The sequence below is a fragment of the Hippopotamus amphibius genome, chromosome 12 (genome assembly GCF_030028045.1).
Source record: "Hippopotamus amphibius kiboko isolate mHipAmp2 chromosome 12, mHipAmp2.hap2, whole genome shotgun sequence".
NCBI lineage: Eukaryota > Metazoa > Chordata > Mammalia > Artiodactyla > Hippopotamidae > Hippopotamus > Hippopotamus amphibius.
The window spans coordinates 54,897,504-54,918,899 of record NC_080197.1 but is presented as its reverse complement, the minus strand read 5'-3'; the positions used below and the strand labels follow the sequence as shown (position 1 = coordinate 54,918,899).

The 21,396-nt window shown below is 36.9% G+C and overlaps 1 long non-coding RNA gene across 1 annotated transcript in view; it reads right to left on the bottom strand.

The window, feature by feature from the left end:
* Positions 1-7,339: 7,339 nt before the first annotated feature.
* LOC130833154 (uncharacterized) overlaps positions 7,340-21,396 on the bottom strand; it is a 58,229-nt gene continuing 44,172 nt past the window's right edge. The window contains exon 5 of the long non-coding RNA XR_009048430.1: positions 7,340-7,405. This is a non-coding gene — a long non-coding RNA (uncharacterized LOC130833154). The remainder of the gene's footprint in view (positions 7,406-21,396) is intronic.

Sequence of the window (21,396 nt, the reverse complement as noted above, 5' to 3'; positions counted from 1 at the left end):
CATTTAGGTACGTTTGGACAGTTATATACATTTTCATCTCCCTAAGAAGTGTCCCTATGCAGTCATTCCCTACTTTCCCCTGCATGGGGAGCTATACATTAAGCTTGACTATTCTAGAAATGTGTATAGCAGATACTCTTTTGGGTCTGGCTTCTTTTACTCAACATTATATTTTTAGGATGAGTTCATATCTGTGTATGTATCAGGAATTCATAGATTTTTATTCCTAAGTAGTATTGTATTACATGGATAGGCCACAATTTGCTTATACATTCACTTGCTGATGTATATTTAGACCATCTCCATTTTGGGTATTATGAATAAATCTTTCATAAATATTCATTTACAATGCTTTTTGTGGACAGTGTTTTCATTTCTCTTGGGTAAATATCCAAGGAGTGACATTGCTGAGTCTTATCCTAAGTGTATATTTAACTTTATTAAAAACTACCAATTATTTTTTAAATAGTAAGTTTAGACTTTATCAGGAATGTCTGAGAGGTCCAGTTGCCTTACCTCCTCACTCTTAATATTGTGAGCCTTTAATTTCGACTATTCTAGTGGGCAGAGTGTGCGCTCATGGTTTTAATTTGTATTTTCTTAATGAGTCATGATGTTAAACATCTTTTATGTGTTTATGGGCCTTTTATAGATCTAGTTCTATGAAACACCTCTTCAAATCTTATGCCCATTTTTTCAGATTAGTTGCTTGGCTTATTATTGTGCTGTAAACTTTATCTATTTTGAATACAAGTCTTACATATCTGTATTGTGGTATTTTCTTCCAATCTGAGGCTTGTCTTTTCATCTTCATTTTCTTCATAATGCTTTACACTTCGATGAAGGATAATTTATCCATTGTTTCCTTTTATGGCTAGGGCTTTATCTCTCTTATCTAAGACAACTTTGCCTACTTCAACATCACAAAAATACTATTTTTTTCCTTTGACAAGTTTTATAGGTTTTGCTTTTACATTTATGTCTATGATTCATTTAGGATTAACTTCTGAATATGCTATAAGGAGTGATTGATGTTGGAGTTTTTTCCCTATAAGGATATGCAGTTTTCCTAGCACCATGTACTGACTTATCAGTTCTTTCCCCATGAAATGACCTTGGTATACCAATTGACAAATCATGTGTAGGCCTGCTTCTGGACTCTATTCGACTGCGTTGGTCTATATGTCTGTCATAGGCCCCAATCAGTAAGTTTTGAAATCACATACTATAAGATCTCCAACTTTTTCTTCTCATTAAAATTGTTCTCACCTTTTAAAGACCTTTGAATTCCCAAAATTTGCATTGTAAAATTTGAAAATAAATTTTTGTAAATAAGCCTGGTGGGATTTTAATTAGAATGATATTGAATCTTTAGATTGATTTGAAGTGAATTGATGTCTTAATCATATTTAATGTTTTGAATCATGAACATGGTATATCTCTACATTTATTTTGTCTTCATTGATTTCTCTCAACAGAGTTGTGTAACTTCAGTGTACAGCTTTGACATGTATTTTGATAAAATTATCCCTAAGTATTTCATGGTCTGGGCTATTGTAAGTGATATTGTTTTAATTTCACCTTGCAGTTGTTCATTGCTAGTATATGGAAATACTTTACACATTTTCTATCCTGTCACCTTCCTAAACTCATTTATTAGTTGTAACAACTTTTTTATGTACAGATCCTTTTAGAATGTCTAATTTCATAATCATGTTGTCTGTGAGGAAAGCCAGTTTTACTTCTTCTTTGACAATTTGTATGTATCTTATTTTTCTTTGCTTTATCACTTGCTAGGACCTCTAGTAAAATGTTGAATACAAATGATGAGAGGACTCATTCTTATCTTTTTCTCAATTTTGTTCAGACATTCCTACTAAGTAAGGTATTAGTTACCATATGACCCAGCAATCCCACTGCTGGGGATATACCCAGAGAATACCATAATTCAAAAAGATACATGCACTCCAATGTTCATTGCAGCACTATTTACAATAGCCAGGACATGGAAGCAACCTAAATGTCCATCAACAGATGAATGGATAAAGAAGATGTGGTATATATATACAATGGACTATTACTCAGCTGTAAAAAGCAATGAAACTGGGACATTTGTAGAGACATGGATGGACCTAGAGACTGTCATACAGAGTGAAGTGAGTCAGAAAGAGAAAAACAAATATCATATATTAACACATTATGCAGAATATAGAAAAATGGTGCAAATCAACCAGTTTGCAAGGCAGAAATAGAGACACAGATGTAGAGAACAAACATATGGACACCAAGTGGGGAAAGCAGGGAGGCTTGGAGGGGAATGAATTGAGAGATAGGGATATCAAACTGTACACTCTAAATATATGCAATTTATTGTATATTAGCTGTATCTCAATAAAAGTTCTTAAAAAAAAGATATTAGTTGTAGAGTTTTTGTAGATGTCTTTCTTTCTTTTTACTTTTTGCCTGACACATGATCCATATTAAATTATCAATTGTATTAATATTTTCATATGCTAACAATGAAAAATCCAAAATGAAATTAATACAACAATTCCATTCACAATAGCATCACAGAGAGTCAAATAATTGGGAATAAATTAACAAAAGAAATATGACCTGTACACTGCAAAACTACAAAACACTGTTGAGAAAAATTAAAGATTTAAATAAATGGAGAGATATTCCAGGCTTATGAATTTGAAGTCTTTTTTTTTTTAAGCATTTATTTTTTAAAATTTTTATTTATTTGTTTGTTTGTTTGTCTTTGGCTGCATTGGGTCTTCGCTGTTGTTCATGGGCCTTCTCTAGTTGTAGCTAGTGGGGGGTACTCTCCATTACAGTGCACAGGCTTCTCAGTGCTGTGGCTTCTCTTGTCGTCAAAGCAGGGGTCTAGGCATGTGGGCTTCAGTAGTTGTGGCACACCAGCTCTAGAGCACAGGGTAGATATCTTTCTTAGGAAAGTTACCTTTAATTTTTAATTTTCTGAGAGTCTTTTCATTAAATCATGGACGAATGCAGATTTTTGTCAAATGTATTTCTACGTCTATCAAGATGATCGAGTATTTTTAAAATTTTTAATCTTATTATGTTAATATGGTGATTAATAGATAAACCAACTATTTGCATGTAAGTGTGTCCGTGTGTGTGTGTGTGTGTGTGTGTGTGTGTGTGTGTGTATTTACCAAACATCTTGCTTGTTGAGATAAACCCCATTAGATCATGATGGTATGTTATCTCTACATGTATGATTGAATTCACTTTGCTGATGCTTTGTGACCAATGAGGACTGTAATCTCAAATTTGTCTCGCCTCAGGCCGTGTTTACTTCTTCTCGTTCATTATACCCATTTAACTGAAACTGTGTGTTCCTGGCACAGATGACCACCAAATAACTAAGTGCAATTTTCTTACTCATTTTTAGTCTTTAGTGTCATTAACTTTCTGGTAATAATCTATAGTGTTGGGCTTCCCTGGTGGCGCAGTGGGTAAGAATCCGCCTGCGAATGCAGGGGACACAGGTTCGAAAGCTGGTCCAGGAAGATCCCACATGCCGCGGAAAAACTAAGCCCATGTGCCACAACTACTGAGCCTGCACTCTAGAGCCCGCGAGCCACAACTACTGAGCCCACATGCCACAACTACTGAAGCCCACGCACCTAGAGCCCATGCTCCGCAACAAGAGAAGCCACTGCAATAAGAAGCCTGCACACTGCAATGAAGAGTAGCCCCCTCTCTCCAAAACTACAGAAAGCCCATAAATAAATAAATTAAATAAATAAATAAAATTTAAGAAAAATAAATAATCAATAGTGTTGGTCATCTCCTTCCTGAAATTCCCATTCTTTCCTTTCCTGACCTTGTACTGTACATATCATTGCTCTGTGATTTCCTTTGATTCTACTACGGGTGCCCTTTTTCCTCTAGTCTTGTAGCACTTGACATAGCATCTACCTTGATATGTCTCCTACCTTTACATGAACATGCCCTGCCTCCTTAAATTTCTATTATAAGACTCTCTTTGCATTGCCAGTGTCCACTACAGTATGACAGACTCCTCTACTATTTCTAAGGGGTTTGGTCTCCAAAGATTAGATCTCTACAAGGACTAGCATGTTAAATTTTTTCTGGAGAAGTTTACATATAAGCTGTTTCTTCATTTTATATTTTATATAGAACTTGATAGGAAAGCCAGGAAGAGAGCTTTCTTCTGCAGACAATCCAGAATCTCATTTGATTGACCCCCCAAAACACTTCAGCACTGACTCGTCTCAGAAACTGACACTCTTGCACAGACCTCTGATACTGCCCATCTCTATATCACCAAATCCAAATAAATATCTCAGTCTTGCCACAGTCTTTCACTATCACGAAAATCTGAATACCTCTATTATGAATCCTTGGAGCCCAGCTCCCATCTGTAAAGTCAAGAGAGAAATGAGGAAACAGAGGGTTAAAATCTCATTGATGGAATGAACCCTCCACCTTCCGGCTGTGAACAATTGGGTTTGTCAGCATTCCCGTCAGGAAACTCCTGCTGCTTTATTAGGACTAATAGGCAACAGAAATTTGACTCTTTGGTAGGTGGGGTTATAAATCTACCATCAAGACTGGGGAGGACAAGCTATGTGCACAAATAGAATCTTTATGGACCCCACAAGATGCTCAACCTAGGAATGTCCTATTTGTTCCAAGGTAGGAGTGGGAGGAGATGTAGGAACTAGATATGGACTAAGGAATTATTTTGTTTTAACCAAATTTACAATAGAGCAGGTAACAGCTGTGCAGAGCAAGATCTGCAAATTTTTCTGGTGTGTCAACCAAAGAATCTTTGCTTATGAGAAATTCTTTCCTCTTCATGTCTAGACAAGATTTTATTACTTTCACTGAATTTTATAAATTGTTTTGTATACATTCTTTTACATGAAAATAGCACTTCAACTTTTGGCAGAGAACACAGTAAAGATGATGGAAACAAATGAATCTTTAGTGTGTCTTTAATAAAATAAGAACATATATGAAAGAACAAAATGTCCTATTAAACAGTAAAGTGTTTTCAACTCCCTTTGAATGCCACTTCATTTTGAAAGACTCCATGTTTAATTCAACAAATTAGATAAATATAGCTTCTCTTTGCACATAAGTTTAATAAAAAATGCATATAATTATAACCAAAATTTTATTTTCAAAATTAGTTTCTTTTCAAAAGTCAAGTCCATAGTTTTAATTCATCAATAAAGAGCTTTTAAACTGGTAGAGTATTTATCAAGAAATATTTCCAGCTTCCTAATAGGTTGTCCAGATTCTTAAAGAGTTCTATTAGGAGAAATTATCTTAAATATCTGGTGGTCTTTTTCTGATTTCCCTATATTGAAACTTGTTCTGCTGCATGTTTAGTCTCAAAAACTCCCAGAAAGGTCTTTCTAGAACATCAAACATTCTCATTACTTTCTTGCTTAATATCTTCAACATTTCCCCATAGAATTCAGAATAAAATTTAAATGCGTTACCATGGCCTACACAGTCCTTCATGATGTGGTTTTCACAGCATTTCTGTCTCCCTACATTTATAGAGGCAGGATTATCAGGAAGGGAAGACTCTATCCATGACATTTTGTATCTCTGTGTCCCAGCACCTAGCACTAACACTTAATGTTTTCAAAAATGACAAATAGGTGGATGGATAAAGGAATGAATGAATAATTTTATTTCTTTCAGGACTTTGTTTCTCATTGATGGTGCTCTCATTAGAAAGAGTTCATATGATATTTATTAAGATGATTTCATACTTCTGGAAGGGATCCTGGGAAGTTTGATGTATTTACATAACTTTTAATTCAATAACATTTTGAACAAGAGCAAGAGCTTCAGATTGTTTTCATTTAATTAATTATTGTGCTCTATACACAATAATTCCTCAAAAAGATATTGAACAAAACTGAATGCTGCTCATGTTTTCTACACATCTTCTTCCTATGCTTTCTAGAAATAAAATAAGTTTTTGAGGCTTTGTGTGTGGCACCACCACAGAGGGAGATACAATTGCAGCACGAAACAAGTAACTGAGTTTTTGGTGCCCAAATAGCACCAGCACCAGTTTTCAGAGAAAGAAGCATCTAGTGGTCAGAAAGAGCTTCATAGAGAGACAAAACCTGATCTGACACCTGCAGGAAGGGAGGGGTCTAGATGGGGAAGGAGGTGTGCATTTCCCAAAGGGCAAGAGCTCAAGGCGGGAATATTAAAGGCAGAGGCAAGAGCAAAAATAATACAATCCTATACAACCCGTCACTATTCCCTTTATGTTGAGACATTAGTGTAATAGGATTACGTATTCCTCCTGCCCAGCAATTCCACTCTCATTTTATCACCATTCGAAAGTCATTAAAAATACACTCTGGCTCCTCACTGAGCCACAATGCTAATGAGGTAGTTCCATTAGCATCAGGCCTTAGTCTGAAGTAATTACTTTGAGCTACATTTTGGCTTCTTTACTGAAATGTGGGGATGTGAAGAAGCAATTCTGGAAGTACTTTAACCGGGTTTAGAACAGATGCTTTCATCTGGAACACTGAGTCCAGGAGTCGTCAACCACTTGGGAACGGGCATCCACAAAACTGGTTATTTCCGTGCAAAATTAATGACTAGAGTCAGATTCCCAGTTCCCAGGATTTTATTGTTGACACTATTGATGACATTCTCTAAGGGTATTTTTGGTAAACTTCAGCTTCTGTGCTGTGGTTTCTCAGTTTATAAAGCACCCCCCTCCCTTTTTCGTAAGCTGATGGAGTTTTTTGTTGTGATTCTTGTTTTGTTTATAAAATTGTGACAGAAGAAGAAGAAGGAGGAGGAAGAGGAGGAGGAGGAGAGGGAGGAGGAGGAAGGAGAAAAAAGAAGGAGGAAGGAGGAAAAAGAAGGAGGAGGAGGAAGAGGAAGGAGGGGGAGGGGGAGGGGAAATGAAGCTTGTAGATGAGGCTTTAATTATGAAATGTGATGTGGGGGAAGAGTAATGGTGAGAGAAAATAACAAACTGCTAGCATAAAAGTGGACTTTATTATTTGTGGAGTTTATGATTAGAAGTTGTCGTGGATGAAGGTGTCAGTATTTCTGTCCTTGAGAGGATAAGACAGTTATATCTGGGAGCCATCTTGGGTCTCATGAAGTGGATACGTGTGGGGGGTGGGGTGGGGGAGATTAGAGGCAAAACAATTACTCAGCAGAAGGCGAAATGACCCCAAATAGACCCAGAGCAGATGCTGAGGGGTTTTGCTGGGATGTCTTGGTTTTAGTTGCACTGCAGTATCAACGACATATGCAGGTCACCCACCTCCAAAGGGGACTTCTCCCTTGATGGCCACAGTGATGGTCCTTCCTCGGCTTGGCTTCTTCTCCAGCCATCCTCATTTTCATCCTGATGAGGTTTATGAGATACATAGATGATGCTTGGCTCATGGGTATTCTGTCTCCATCTAGAACAGAGCTTGCCTAGCTGCCATTATGCATTTCTTTTAGCATTTCACCCTTGTGCTCCCACACAAGTCTCGGCCTCCCCTGCTCTCCACCCTGGGGCATCCTGTGCTCCAAGGCTATCACTCAGAGCCCTGCTATTGGTCCCAGTGATGCCCTATCTTCTTTTTGAAAGCCTTTGTCCCCGTCACAAATTTCCAACAGCTCCCCCAAGCCCGTCCACGGCTCCAGCTCTTCACCTACTGACATTGGGCAAAGCATTTGCTTCTCTCATGAGCAGAGGGGCAGAGACAGCACAGCAATTGGGAAAATTCCGCAGACTCTTAGGTTATCCTTGCGTTGGTTTCAGCATCACGTTTCTGGTTGATCCTGTTCTTCAGGTGACCTTAACATGGTCTCTCCCCACAGCTCCTACTCCACGTCAGGCCTCCCTCCACTGAGAAGCCCTCCTTTCTAGATGCCCACTTTCCCTTCCCCGCTTCTCCACCTCCCACAGCACTTCACTGAGAGCTATGGGTTTGATACTTCCTTTTCCTGGGCTGAACTGTAAGCTCCCTGAGGTAGCGGTCGTGTTGTATTTCTTCTTTTTCTACCCCTCCAGCCCTCCATGGGGATGACTTCCTTACAGCAGATGCAGAATGAGTCTCAGTTAGATACTAGACACTGTAAGGGGACACAGAGATATATTCATTCAACAATGATATTTTGAATCCTTATTATGTGTCAGACAAGTGTGCCCAATACTGAGGGACCCTGGCCTCCTATAGCTTTCATTCCAGTGACGGAGATATCATGCAAATACTATTTGCAAAGAGTGCTAAAACTATCGCAGAAAACTACAGAAGCCCATAATGAGTCTGTGACAAGGTCATCTTACTTAGTTTGAGGGGACGTGGGTTTGCTTTGGCACAGCGTGAATTTAACAAATGAAGGAGTGAATGAATGAATGCACCTAAGAGGAGGAGGAAGTACATGCAAGGAAGCTCCCAACAAACTTAACACCCTTTATTTACTGAAAAATCCATGTGAAATACAAAAAGAGAAACTACTAATCATAATCAATAAAAATCATAAAATAAATAATTTGGAAGTAACTGTAGAGATCATCCAAAGCTGTACTGTTAACATTTCAGGGACCCCCCAGGAACTCTGAAACCAACAAATATTTGCAGATAGTTGCAATGAGACCCCCCCTAAAGCTCATGAATGTCATGATGAGCCAAATGCATTTTTCTTGCAATACTTTTACATATATGACATATATGACAGTCTGGGTATATTAGCATTTTCCAATCAGAGCTACTGCATACCCAGAATAGCAGATCCTCTGAAAAACTTTGATTTGTTCAATAAATTCTAAAGAAAGGATGCTTTCCTTGCAAAAAAAAAAAAAAAAAATCCACAGTGGTCCAAAGACAAATCTAGAATATACTCTCTTAAACCTTCTTTTGGGGGAGATGCAACAAAGGAGAAAAAGTCTATTAAAAAAGACAGATCCAGGATGTTTTGAGCATTTGCAAATCAAATCCATACCTTAAATAGGAACAAAGTCAAAAGAAAATGTTATCTTTGTTTTCTTCTGAGTAAAGTGAACTATTTCATTTCTCTTGTAAACGTGTGAATAAAAGAATGTACTGTACTGTGTCTGCCAAGTGTACGTGCTTCCAGACTAGTTCTTTCTAGTAGGAGAAAAAGCAACAAGAAAGGATACTGAACAAGTGTAGAAACACAAAATGAGGAAGAGACGAAATGATTGTTTTTGCTTCTTTTTATACAATATAACAAAAAACACAAGTTTCAAATTTAGAGAAAAGTTTCTGAATGTAGGGAACCCATTTTATAGAGTGGTTATAAAGACATAGTTCTGGGAGCCAAACTGCTGGATACAAACACATCTGAAGCCTTTTCAAAAAGGATTTCAAACTGAGCAGCCTTCATCTATGCACTTAACCTTTCAGAGCCTATTTTCCTCTTCTGTAAAAGGGGGAAAATAATAATAATAACAACAATAGTAATAATAGTAGCCTCATAGGGCTGTATAAACATTAAATAAGATAATCCATGTGAAATATTTAGAATGATACTTGGCACGTTTAAAAAACACAAGAAAGAAAGTGGAAAAGAGACCAAAAGAAAGAAAAAATATTTCCGCCTTAAAGAAAGTTGAGTAAAAAGAGAATAAGTTGTTTCCATCTACAACTACCAGCTTTTAAACACTTTAAAAATACAACATCAGAAACAAAAGTTGAGGAAAGGAAATTTCACAGATGTCTGAAAGAAAGAGGCAAAACATGGAAAAGAAACCAGAGAATCCCCAGGCTGTGCCTGTTTATCCCTCTCTGCTCTTTCTTCAGAACTCAGCTCCCAGGGGGCACCGGAGCCAATCATGACCGCATAACAATCCTCCAGCTCAATGCCTGCTTCAAGAACTTTGCATTAAAATCAAAATATGCCTTTCTGTCCCCACTTTTTTTTTCTTTTTTTTTTTTATTATTTTTTTGGGGGTACACCAAGTTCAATCATCTGTTTTTATACACATATCCCCATATTCCCTCCCTTCCTTGACTCCCTATGTCCCCACTTTAAAAAATGATTTTAACAATGCCATGTTTATTGATGCTGACCTGTAAAACAGGTTTATAATATACATAAATGTACATAAAACACAATGGAAAGTTAAAAATGCTATCAAATGCCTCACCATCACGTGAACACATAAGTGAAGAAAACTATGCACAGGAAGACAGGCATGCACCTTGTAAGGTAGATTGTCTTGAATAAGTATAAAATGGCTAATTTGCTAAGAGAGGGACCAACATTACGATAGGACCAGTCCAAAGGAGATTTTTTTGAGCAACTTTGCACTAAACAAGATGGGCCCCTCCCTGCTCTGCTGTGTATAAATATACTTTGTCCCTCTTCAGAGAAGCACGTAGAGTTTACAGTTGATTTCCTTTCCCATTGATTCTATAGAACATCGTTCTTTACTCCGGCAGCTGCCACACTGCTAGCTGGCTTCCAGGCCGAGCTACTCCACACGCAGCCCGCACCCCCTTGCCAGGGTCTGCAGAGAATCATTAAGCCTGTTAGGACACAATGGTTGCCTTGTAAGTCATTTGGCTGCTGTGCTGCCTCTGCACACCAATTAGTCTGGGGCTGTTCTTTCTCTGCAGCCATCGGAACCACACTCCTATCTCAGGGATGTCTCCGCAACCACGTGACTGAGACGCCAAATGATGCTGATGCCCAGTGTCTGTCATCAACCTGTACCTCAAATGACCTTGGCAAAACCCTGAACCCTTAGAAGACCATTTTCAGAGTAGGTACTATGAAAGTTAACTATTTTACAAGGTAAGAAGGGAAAGTATTTATACAGGAATTGGTTTTATGTGATGATTATGGGGTGGGAGTGGAATAAAGAAGCATTCAGAGTAAACAGATTTCTGGGTTTTAGTTCAAAAATGTTGTTTGTCTATTCCCTCACACTTTTTGAAATGTTCTACATTGTTCTGTAAGTTCTAATGCTAAAAAATGAAGCACATTGAGCTAGGATTTAGTCAATTTATTTAACTCAAGCTATAAACAGCAAATGACAGTATATTTCTAATACTGGCTATTGTGAGTGAAGTTAATGGAGTAGGGGGCGCAAAATTGGGGATATGGGGTCGAGAGACAGGGCATGAAGGAAAACCTGTTGAGCTTCTGCGTGCACTTGGAAAAATCTTCCTAAAGCCCCTTTGCAAAGTTACCCCATGTTTGCTGGCTCATCTCAGATACTCTTTTCATAAGGCTCCATCATTCTCAAGCGTATTGCAGCCTCCCCCAGAAAAAACAAAAACCCGAAAACACCTACAGGAAAGAGAATTCTAAGAATGAATGCCATTTTAAGATCATTCATTTTACAACTGACAGAAAACACCCTAAGAGTATCAACAGTGTAGAAAGATGAATATTATATGATCTTACATGTGGATTCTAAAAAAAGTTGAGCTCATAGAAACAGGGAGTTGAATGGGGCTGGCAGTGGAGAAATGTTGGACAAAGGGTACAAACTTCCAGTTATAAGATGAATAAACTCTGGGGATCTAATGTACAGTATGGTGACTACAGTTAGGAATACGGTATTGTATATTTGAAATTTGCTAAGAGAACAGATCTTAAGTGTTCTCACCACGAAAAAGAAAAATGGTAACTACATGAGGTGATGGATGTCTCATTTAGTTTGATTGTGGTAATCATGTCACGATGTATATGTATGTCAAATCATCACGTTGTCCTTAAATATATGCAACCCTATGGGGCCTTCCCAGGATAGGACCTTCCCTCCACCATGTCCTCCGCCTACCTCTTGATTGTAGAAAAGCTTTAGTCTCCCAGGCTTCCCCTGAGTCACAAAAGTCTGGCTCAAGAGTTGATGATTGGAAGAATGTGAACATGTAGTAACAAAAGAAAGCAGTTAGGCCAGGAGGACTGGTGACAATTTAAACAATAGATCAGCCATACAGAGGAGTCGCTGAATCTTTAGTTCCTCCCTGAAGGACGTAGATAACAATGTCTGACACACATTCCTCCATTGTTTTATAGACACTAAAACCCCCACAAGATGAAAGAAGTTAACTGCATGATGACCATGAACACAGAGCCTCAAGACCATCTGGAGCCCGAGGATTGATGATGTTAGCCCCATGACACCACCTTATTACCTCGCCATCAGCCAATCAGAGAATAGTGCATAAGCTGAGCACCCACTCTGCAACCCCCCTCCCTCACCTTTCCTTTAAAGCTCTTCCCTGCAATCCATCAGTGAGTTAGGGTCTTTTCAGCATTAGCTGCCCAGACTCCTTGTTTGGCACTTGTAATAAACTCTGCACTTTTCTTCACCACAACCCAGTGCCAGTGAATTGGCTTCACTGTGTGCAGGTGAGCAGACCCAAGTTTGGTTTGGTAAAATACACAGTTTTGTCAATTATATCTCAGTAAAGCCTTGGGGGAAAACATTAGGGGAAAGCACATGAAAGGTATATGGGAACACTCTGTACTGTCACTGCAACTTTCCAGTAAGTCTAAATTATTCCAAAAAAAGTTTTTTTTAAATCACAAGAAAAAGAAGTATATTGCATAAATATGACTTTAATAGAAATATCAGAATCTTTCTTTTAGGGTGATGATAAGATTGTGGGTGACTTTTTTACTGTATTTTTTTCTGTAATGTAATATTGTTTCTATCAGTAAATAAAACAAAGAATATGCACACAAAAAAGAATATTGTTTTGTGTAAGAAACTACATTTATGTAAAAATGTCCAGATAGGTTAACCCCTAATAAAGACAAATTTTAAACCACAATATGTTCTCAGCCATTACTATGTATGTTATTACAATTCTTTTCTTCCTACCTTCATTGTCTCCTGTTTGCCAACAGGCCACCCTGAGTGCCCACAACCACTGGGGACAAGAACAGAAACCCAAGCTGGCAGATGCTGGGCATGATATGTCCTGATTCAACACCAGACAGAAAAGAAGCCCAGGCCACACATAAAGGCTTTCCACATGTGTTGTTTCCTTAGGTTTGCCTGAGATGGCCAGCAGTCCATGTATTACATTGTTTCTCTTTCCCAATAGCTATTTCTACCACCTTATAGAGGGAAGGTGAACATTTCCCTCTCCCAGAGCCTCACAGAGGTCCATTGCCCTGGAATGTAAAAACTGCTGAGGCACCACAGAGAGGTGTGATCCAAAAATTGCTGTTGTGGTTACAAAGGAAAATGACTGGAAACATAGAGGAGAAACACTTCTGCAAGTCAGATGGTCTCCATATCCTTGCTTTCAATAAAATTGAACTAAGTCACCCAGTGCAGCATCATTTCAAAATATTTGATGAAAAAATGGAAACTGAAATTTTTTAGCATGTAACTTGGATGATTTTATTATACATTAAGAAAATGAAAAAATCTATCTACTGATTTATCTAAAAAAAGTTTCTCTCTGTAGTACTGTAATGGAAAATAGGGATAACACTGATGCTGAGAAATAACTGATATTTAACATATATTTCCAATAAAATTTTATCTTCTGTGTAAAAGCATCAATATAAACATAACAAAAAATACATATATGGTGCTTACTATGGACCCTAAGTGCTATACATTGTTAACTCATTGAACTCTGATAAGATCCCCACGAGCTAAATATTATTTTTACTGCATTTTGCAGTTGAGGCAATACAAACACAGTGAGGGTAAGAAGCTTTTCCAAGGCTACACGTCTGGGCAGAACTGGGTTTTGAACCTACGCAGTCTGACTCCAGGGTATGTGTTCTTAACCATATCTTGTGTTGTCTCAGTGCATTTATAATAAGTATATTTAGGTCACTTGTATTAATAAGCAAATTCAGAAACATTTTAAATAACAAAGGGAGATCAACTCGATGATGGGTGATGCCTTAGAGGGCCGGGATGGGGAGGGTGAGGAGGAGTCACGGGAGGGCGGGAATATGGGGATATGTGTATAAATACAGCTGATTGACTTTGGTGTACCTCAAAAACTGGTACAAGAGTGTAAAGCAATTATATTCCAATAAAGAGCTTAAAAAATATTTAGAACCTTAGTCATAATTAATTTAAAATTTGAAAATATATATACAAATTTTTGTTGCAGAGAAATATGATAGAATGTCAGTGGAAGACACTGACAAAAGTCTTATAAAAAGTATATTAGGATAAAATATTTTAATGGAAATGAAATGAAAATACACATTCAAGGAGAGAAAGGGAAGATATAAGGTTGATTTGTTAAAGGAAAAGTTCTCTGTGTATTTTTTAAAGACTTTCATAGTGAATATTCATAAACCCACCACATAGATTCTCCATTAACATTTTATTGTACTTTTTTAAAATCACAAATCCATCCATTCATCCAATTTTTAAAGCTCTATTGAATACCACAATTTAAATGGATAATATGAGGATTTTGTTAAATATATAACAATTCTCCAACCCTTTTCACAATACAGTTTTAAAATACTTCCATCACCCCCAACAGTTTCCGTGCACAGTCTGCAACCAATCCTCAGTCCACGCCCAGCCCCTGGCAACCGTTGACATTCTTTCTATCTGTATAATTTTCCCTTTTCCTGAAATCTCAATAAATTTGACTCATCTATTATGTCTATTTTGTGGCTGGTTTCTTTCACTTAGCCTTATGTCTTTTAGTTTCAGCCAGGTTGTTGCATATTCAGTGGTTCATTCCTTTTTGTTACTGGGTAGTGCTTTATGGTGGGGATATTCCATACTTTCTGTACCCGTTCACCAAATGATGGATATTTGGTTTGTTTCCAGTTTTCAACTGGGAACAATGAGTGAAGATTCCATGCACACTTCCATGCGAGTCTTAGGTGGACATAAGTTTCCATTTCTCTTTGGTGGTTACCTAAGAGTGGAATTGCTGGGTAGATTAGGAAATGTGTATGTATCATTCTAAGGAAGTGTGTATGCCTGTTTTCCAAGTGGTGCAGCATTTTTCATTCCTACTAGCAATGCAGGAGAGTTTCTCAGTATTTTTGCCAACATTTGGTGTTGAAAGTCTTTTTAATTTTAGCCATCCAAGTAATGTGTAGTAATATCTCATTATGGGCTTAATTTTAATTTCCCCAATGACTAATAATGTTAAGCATCTTTGCACATGGTTATTAGCCAATAATATTTTTCCCTTGGCCTATTATAATATTTGGTCCATTTTTACTGGACTTTTTTTGTCCTCTTCTTGGAGAGTTCTTTATATAGGCTTTATATAGTTCTCTTCTTAGAGAGTCCTTTATCAGATAAATAATTACAATTTTTTTTCTAGTCTTCAGCTTGACTTTTATTTTTTAATGGTTAGTAGTTTCATTTTCTTAAACTTAAAAAGCAAAAGTTGTATTTATTTTTTTATTGGAGTATAATTGCTTTACAGTGTTGCGTTAGTTTCTGCTGTAGAATAAAGTGAATCAGCTATATGTATACCTATATCCCCTCCCTCCTGAGCCTCCCTTCCACCTTCCCCATCCCAACCCTCTAGGTCATCACAGAGCACAAAGCTGAGCTCCCTGTGCTATACAGCAGGTTCCCACTAGCTATCTATTTTACACATTGTAGTATATATATATGTGAATGCTACTCTCTCAATTCCTCCCACCTTCCCCTTCCCTCATTGCGTCCATGAGTCCATTCTCTATGTCTGCATCTCTTTTCCTGCCCTGGAAATAGGTCCACCAGTATCTATTTTTCTAGATTTTGTAGATTCCACATATATGCATTAATATTAATGTTTGTTTTTCTCTTTCTGACTCACTTAACTCTGTATGACAGACTCTAGGTTCATCCACAGCACTACAAATGACCAAATTTTGTTCCTTTTTATGGCTGAGTAATATTCCATTGTATGTATGTACCATGTCTTCTTTACCCATTCATCTGCTGATGGACATTTAGGTTGTTTACATGTCCTGGCTATTGTAAATAGTGCTGCAGTGAACACTGGGGTACATGTATATTTTTGAGTTATGTTTTTCTCAGTGTATATGCCCAGGAGTGGGACTGCTGGGTCATATGGTAGTTCTATTTGTAGTTTTTTAAGGAACCTCCATACTGTTTTCCATAGTGGCTGTATCAATTTACACTCCCACCAACAGTGTAGGAGGGTTCCTTTTTCTCCACACCCTCTCCAGCACTTATTGTTTGTAGATTTTTTGATGATGGCCATTCTGACTGGTGTGCGGTGATACTTCATTGTGGTTTTGATTTGCATTTCTCTAATAATTAGTGATGTTCAGCATCTTTTTCTGTGTTTGTCAGCCATCCATATGTCTTTGGAGAAATCTCTATTTAGGTCTTCCTCCCATTTTTTGATTGGGTTGTTTGTGGGTTTTTTTTGATATTGAGCTGCATGAGCTACTTGTATATTTTGGAGGTTAATACTTTGTCAGTTGCTTCATTTGCAAAGATTTTCTCCCATTCTGAGGGTTGTCTTTTCGTCTTACTTATGGTTTCCTTTGCTGCGCAAAAGCTTTTCATTTTCATCAGATCCCATTTGTTTATTTCTGTTTTTATTTTCAGTACTCTAGAAAGTGGGTCAAAAAGGATCTTGCTGCAATTTATGTCAAAGAGAGTTCTACCTATGGTTTCCTCTAAGAGTTTTATAGTGTCTGGCCATACATTTAGGTCTTTAATCCATTTTGAGTTTATTTTTGTGTATGGTGTTAGGGAATGTTCTAGTTTCATTCTTTCACATGTAGCTGTCCAGTTTTCCCAGCACCACTTATTAAAGAGACCATCTTTTCTCAATTGTACATTCTTGCCTCCTTTGTCAAAGATAAAGTGACCATAGGCGCATGGGTTTATCTCTGGGCTTATGTTCTGTTCCATTGATCTAAAAAGCTGGTCTTTGAGAAGATAAACAAAGTGATAAACCATTAGCCAGACTCATCAAGAAAAAAAGGGAGAAGACTCAAATCAATAAAATTGTAAGTGAAAAAGAAGTTACAACCAATACAGCAGAAATACAAAGGATCATAAGAGACCACTACAAGCAACTATATGCCAATAAAATGGACAACCTGGAAAAAATGGACAAATTCTTAGAAAAGTACAACCTTCCAAGACTGAACCATGAAGAAACAGAAAATATGAACAGACCAATCACAAGCACTGAAATTGAAGCTGTGATTAAAAGTCTTCCAACAAACAGAAGCCAAGGGCCAGATGGCTTCACAGGTGAATTTTAACAAACATTTAGAGAAGAGCTAACATCTATCCTTCTCAAACTCTTCCAAAATATTGCAGAGGGAGGAACACTCCCAAACTCATTCTGTGAGGCCACCATCACCCTGATACCAAAATCAGACAAAGATATCACAGAAAAAGAAAATTACAGGCCAATATCACTGTTGAACATAGATGCAAAAATTCTCAACAAAATATTAGCAAACAGAATCCAACAACACATTAAAAGGATCATGCACCATGATCAAGTGGAATTTATCCCAGGGGTGCAAGGATTTTTCAATATAGGCAAATCAATCAATGTGACATACCATATTAACAAACTGAAGGATAAAAAACATATGATCATCTCAATAGATGCAGAAAAAGCTTATGACAAAAGTCAACACCCATTTATGATAAAAGCTCTCCAGAAAGTGGGCATAGAGGGAACGTACCTCAACATAATAAAGGCCATATATGACAAACCCGCATCAAAGCTTATTCTCAATGGTGAAAAAGTGAAAGCATTTCCTCTAAGCTCAGGAACAAGACAAGGGTGCCCACTTTCACCAGTATTATTCAACATAGTTTTGAAGTCCTAGCCATGGCAATCAGAGAGAAAAAAAAAAAGAAAAAAAATGAATCTAAATTGGAAAAGAAGTAAAACTGTCACTGTTTACAGATGACATGACACTGTACATAGAAAATTACCACCAGAAAATTACTAGAGCTAATCAATGAATTTAGTAAAGTAGCAAAAAAATTCATGCACAGAAATATCTTGCATTCCTATACACTAACAGTGAAAAACCAGAAAGAGAAATTAAGGAAACACTCCCATTTACCACTGCAACACAAAGAATAAAATACCTAGGAGGCAAAATACCTGTATGCAGAAAACTATAAGACACTGATGAAAGAAATCAAAGACAACACAAACAGATGGAGAGATATACCATGTTCTTGGATTGGAAGAATCAATATTGTGAAAATGACTATAGTACCCAAAGCAATCTACAGATTCAATGTAATCCCTATCAAATTACCAATGGCATTTTTTGCAAAACTAGAACAAAAATTTTTACAATTTGTATGAAACACAAAAGACCCCAAATAGCCAAAGCAATCTTGAGAAAGAAAAATGGAGCTGGAGGAATCAGGCTCCCTGACTTCAGACTATGCTACAAAGCTACAGTAATCGAGACAATATGTTACTGACACAAAAACAGAAATATAGATCAAAGTGAAAATTTTTAACTGATGAAATCCAATTTATAAAAGTTTGCTTTCATGATCATGCTTTTGATATTATAACTAAGAAACCTTGCCCACTTGAGGTCATGAAGATTTTTCTCTTATGTTCCTCGTACAGATGAAAAGTTTTAGCTTTATATTTTGGACTATTATCCATTTTTGAGTTAATTTTATGTATGGAGTAAACAAAGAATTATCTAAATTCTTTTAGAAGGAGGGGTAGAGATATGGTTATCCAATTGTATCACGTTTGTTGAAAAATCCCTCCTTTCCCAACTGAAATCACTTGATACCTTTGTCGTAATTGAATTCACCATAAATCTTTTTTTTTCTGGACTTGCCATCTTGCTTCTTGATCTATACATCTGTCCTTATACCAATAATACACTGTCTTGATTAATGTGGTGTTATACAGTAAGTTTTAAAATCAGGTAGGCTTTCAACACTTTCACTATATATATATATATATATATATATATATATATATGTATGTATGTATATCTAGGTGTGGATCACTTTCTGTTTTTTTAAACTTGGGGTTCATTGAATCTGCAGATTTATACTGTTCATCAAATTTGGGAAACACTCAACCATTAAGTTTTCAGGCTATTCTTTATTATTTATTTATTTATTTATTTGTGGGATCTTAGTTCTCTGATCAGGGCTCAAACCCAGGCCCAGGGAATTCCATCAACCATTAAGCTTTAATTTTTCTTTTCCCCCTTTCCCTCTCTCCTCTCCTTCTGGAATTCCTGTGAGACATATATTGACAGACAGAGCAGTTTTGTATAGATCCTTGAGGCTCCATTCACTTTCTTCAATCTTCACTTGTGCTCTTTGGATTGAACAATCCCTATTGATCTATCTTCTAGTTCAATGATTCTTTCTTATACCATCTCAAATCTGCTATTGAGATAATCTAGGAAGTAATTCAGTTTTTTTTAACTTTTGACTATTCCTTTGTTTCCTTTTTAGCTTCTATTTCTCTAATGATATGTCTTATTTGTTGAGCTATTGTCATCATATTTTACTTTAATTCTAGGAACATAGTTTCCTATAATTCTTAGAATTGTAAGAACTGTTTTGTAGTTTTTGTCTGATAAATCCAATATTTGGACCTTCTCAATGTTATTTTTCTCCTGAATGTAAGTCACACTTGACTGTCTTTTCACATGTCTCCTAAATCTTGGTTGAAAGCTGGACATTTCAGATGATACACTGTAAAAATTATGAGCTCTATTTTATTTTTCTGAAGGTAGCGATGTTGTTGTCATCATTTTTGTAACTTGCCTGAACTTAAACTTTTGCATCTGTCTCCCCTGCAGTATGTAGCCACTGATGTCTCTGCTTAATTTTTAATTCTATCTTTTTTTTTTTTTTGGTTTTGTTTCCTAGGGGTTGCTTCTGGGTCTGGTTCATTGGAAGTTAACTAATGACTTGGGCAGACATTGTGCAACCACCTTAGTTGTACACCTTGCATCTTCTGTGAGTCAATCTATGTGTGGACTGGGGAGCACATTCAAAACTCCAGCCAGTTCTCAGGTCGCCTTGCCTTTTACGGTTTGCTTGCATGTAGTGTTTCAGTCAGCTGGGCACGGGTGAGAGATCATCTCAGCCCTTCCATAACACACTCATTTGCAGAATCTCACTGTTGATTCTCTAGATGACCTCAGATAGGACACTGGACCATCAAAGTTTCCACTGAGTCTATATGTTTTAGTTGACAAAACAGTGATTTTGCACCACACCCCAAACTGTTTGTCCCCTCTGGTAGCAAAGCTGTTTGTTTGTTTTGCACCTCTACTCTGGTAAACTGGGAAGGATGACTGGGAGCAGCCCCATGCAAGAAGGCTGCAGATATCCTGATGTTATTATCTGAATCTCTAGAATTATTTCAGTAGTGAATGTGTCTCGGTTTTCTATCTGGTTTTATTAAATTTGCACAGGCCTGAAGTGGTTGTTTTTGACAAGAATGTGCAGTTTTATACTTGCTTGATGTGGAGAGGTTTCTCCAAACTCTTCACTTTGCCATAACTGAGGCCTCTTATTTGTGTGTTTTTATAATGGATGCTTATGGATAACAAATCACTCCAATATTTATATTCTATTGGGTATATTTAAAAGAGAGATAAGACAGTTGTGTTTTAAATCTTCAACATGTACAGTATATGGGAAAGGACATACTTTAACTCTTAACATGATTAAAAATTTAAGATATTAACTTAAAAATATGTGAGAGCATGTGCAGTTCATAAAAAATTTAGTAGGTACAAAAAATCAAAAGTTTAAAAGTTTAAACTCAGAGCCCTAGATAACAGGAAAGTTTCAAGATCCAACTCCTGGGCCTAGAGAATGGTCCCATAATCATTTGAAATATACCAGGTCTGAATGGAATCACGCCTGCTGACCTTGTCTAGAATGGCTCAGTTTTAGTAAAAATGACTGTGTTCTGTAACCTGTTACACCCTGCTTAAGTTTGCCTACACACCAAATACAAACTAAACACATTTAAAGTTTTCCAAGGGTTAAAATTAGGCTAACAATTGCATTCTTTAGTTTCAATGCTTTGTACTAGGTACAAGACTGTTCTTATACACATCATACAATACCCACTTATAATTAGAAAGTAGCAAGTAACAGTCAGCAGCAATTATTCTGGAATTTTCAAAAATTTATGATGTTAGGCATTTATAATTCTTTCCAAAATATGCATTTTATTATAATCTAACAGACCAATAACTGCCTTCAGTTAGGCAAGTTACCTCCTCAGCTTTCAAGAGATTTATGGTACAATAAAAATAAGCACTTACCAAAAATAAATACTCTACAAAACATTGCAGATTACTTATTATGAGTTAAACCTCTCCAAATAAACATTATTGTACTAGTTACTGTGCATGAGGTACGTAAAAGTATCAAAACAAACACAGGGCAATAATTTA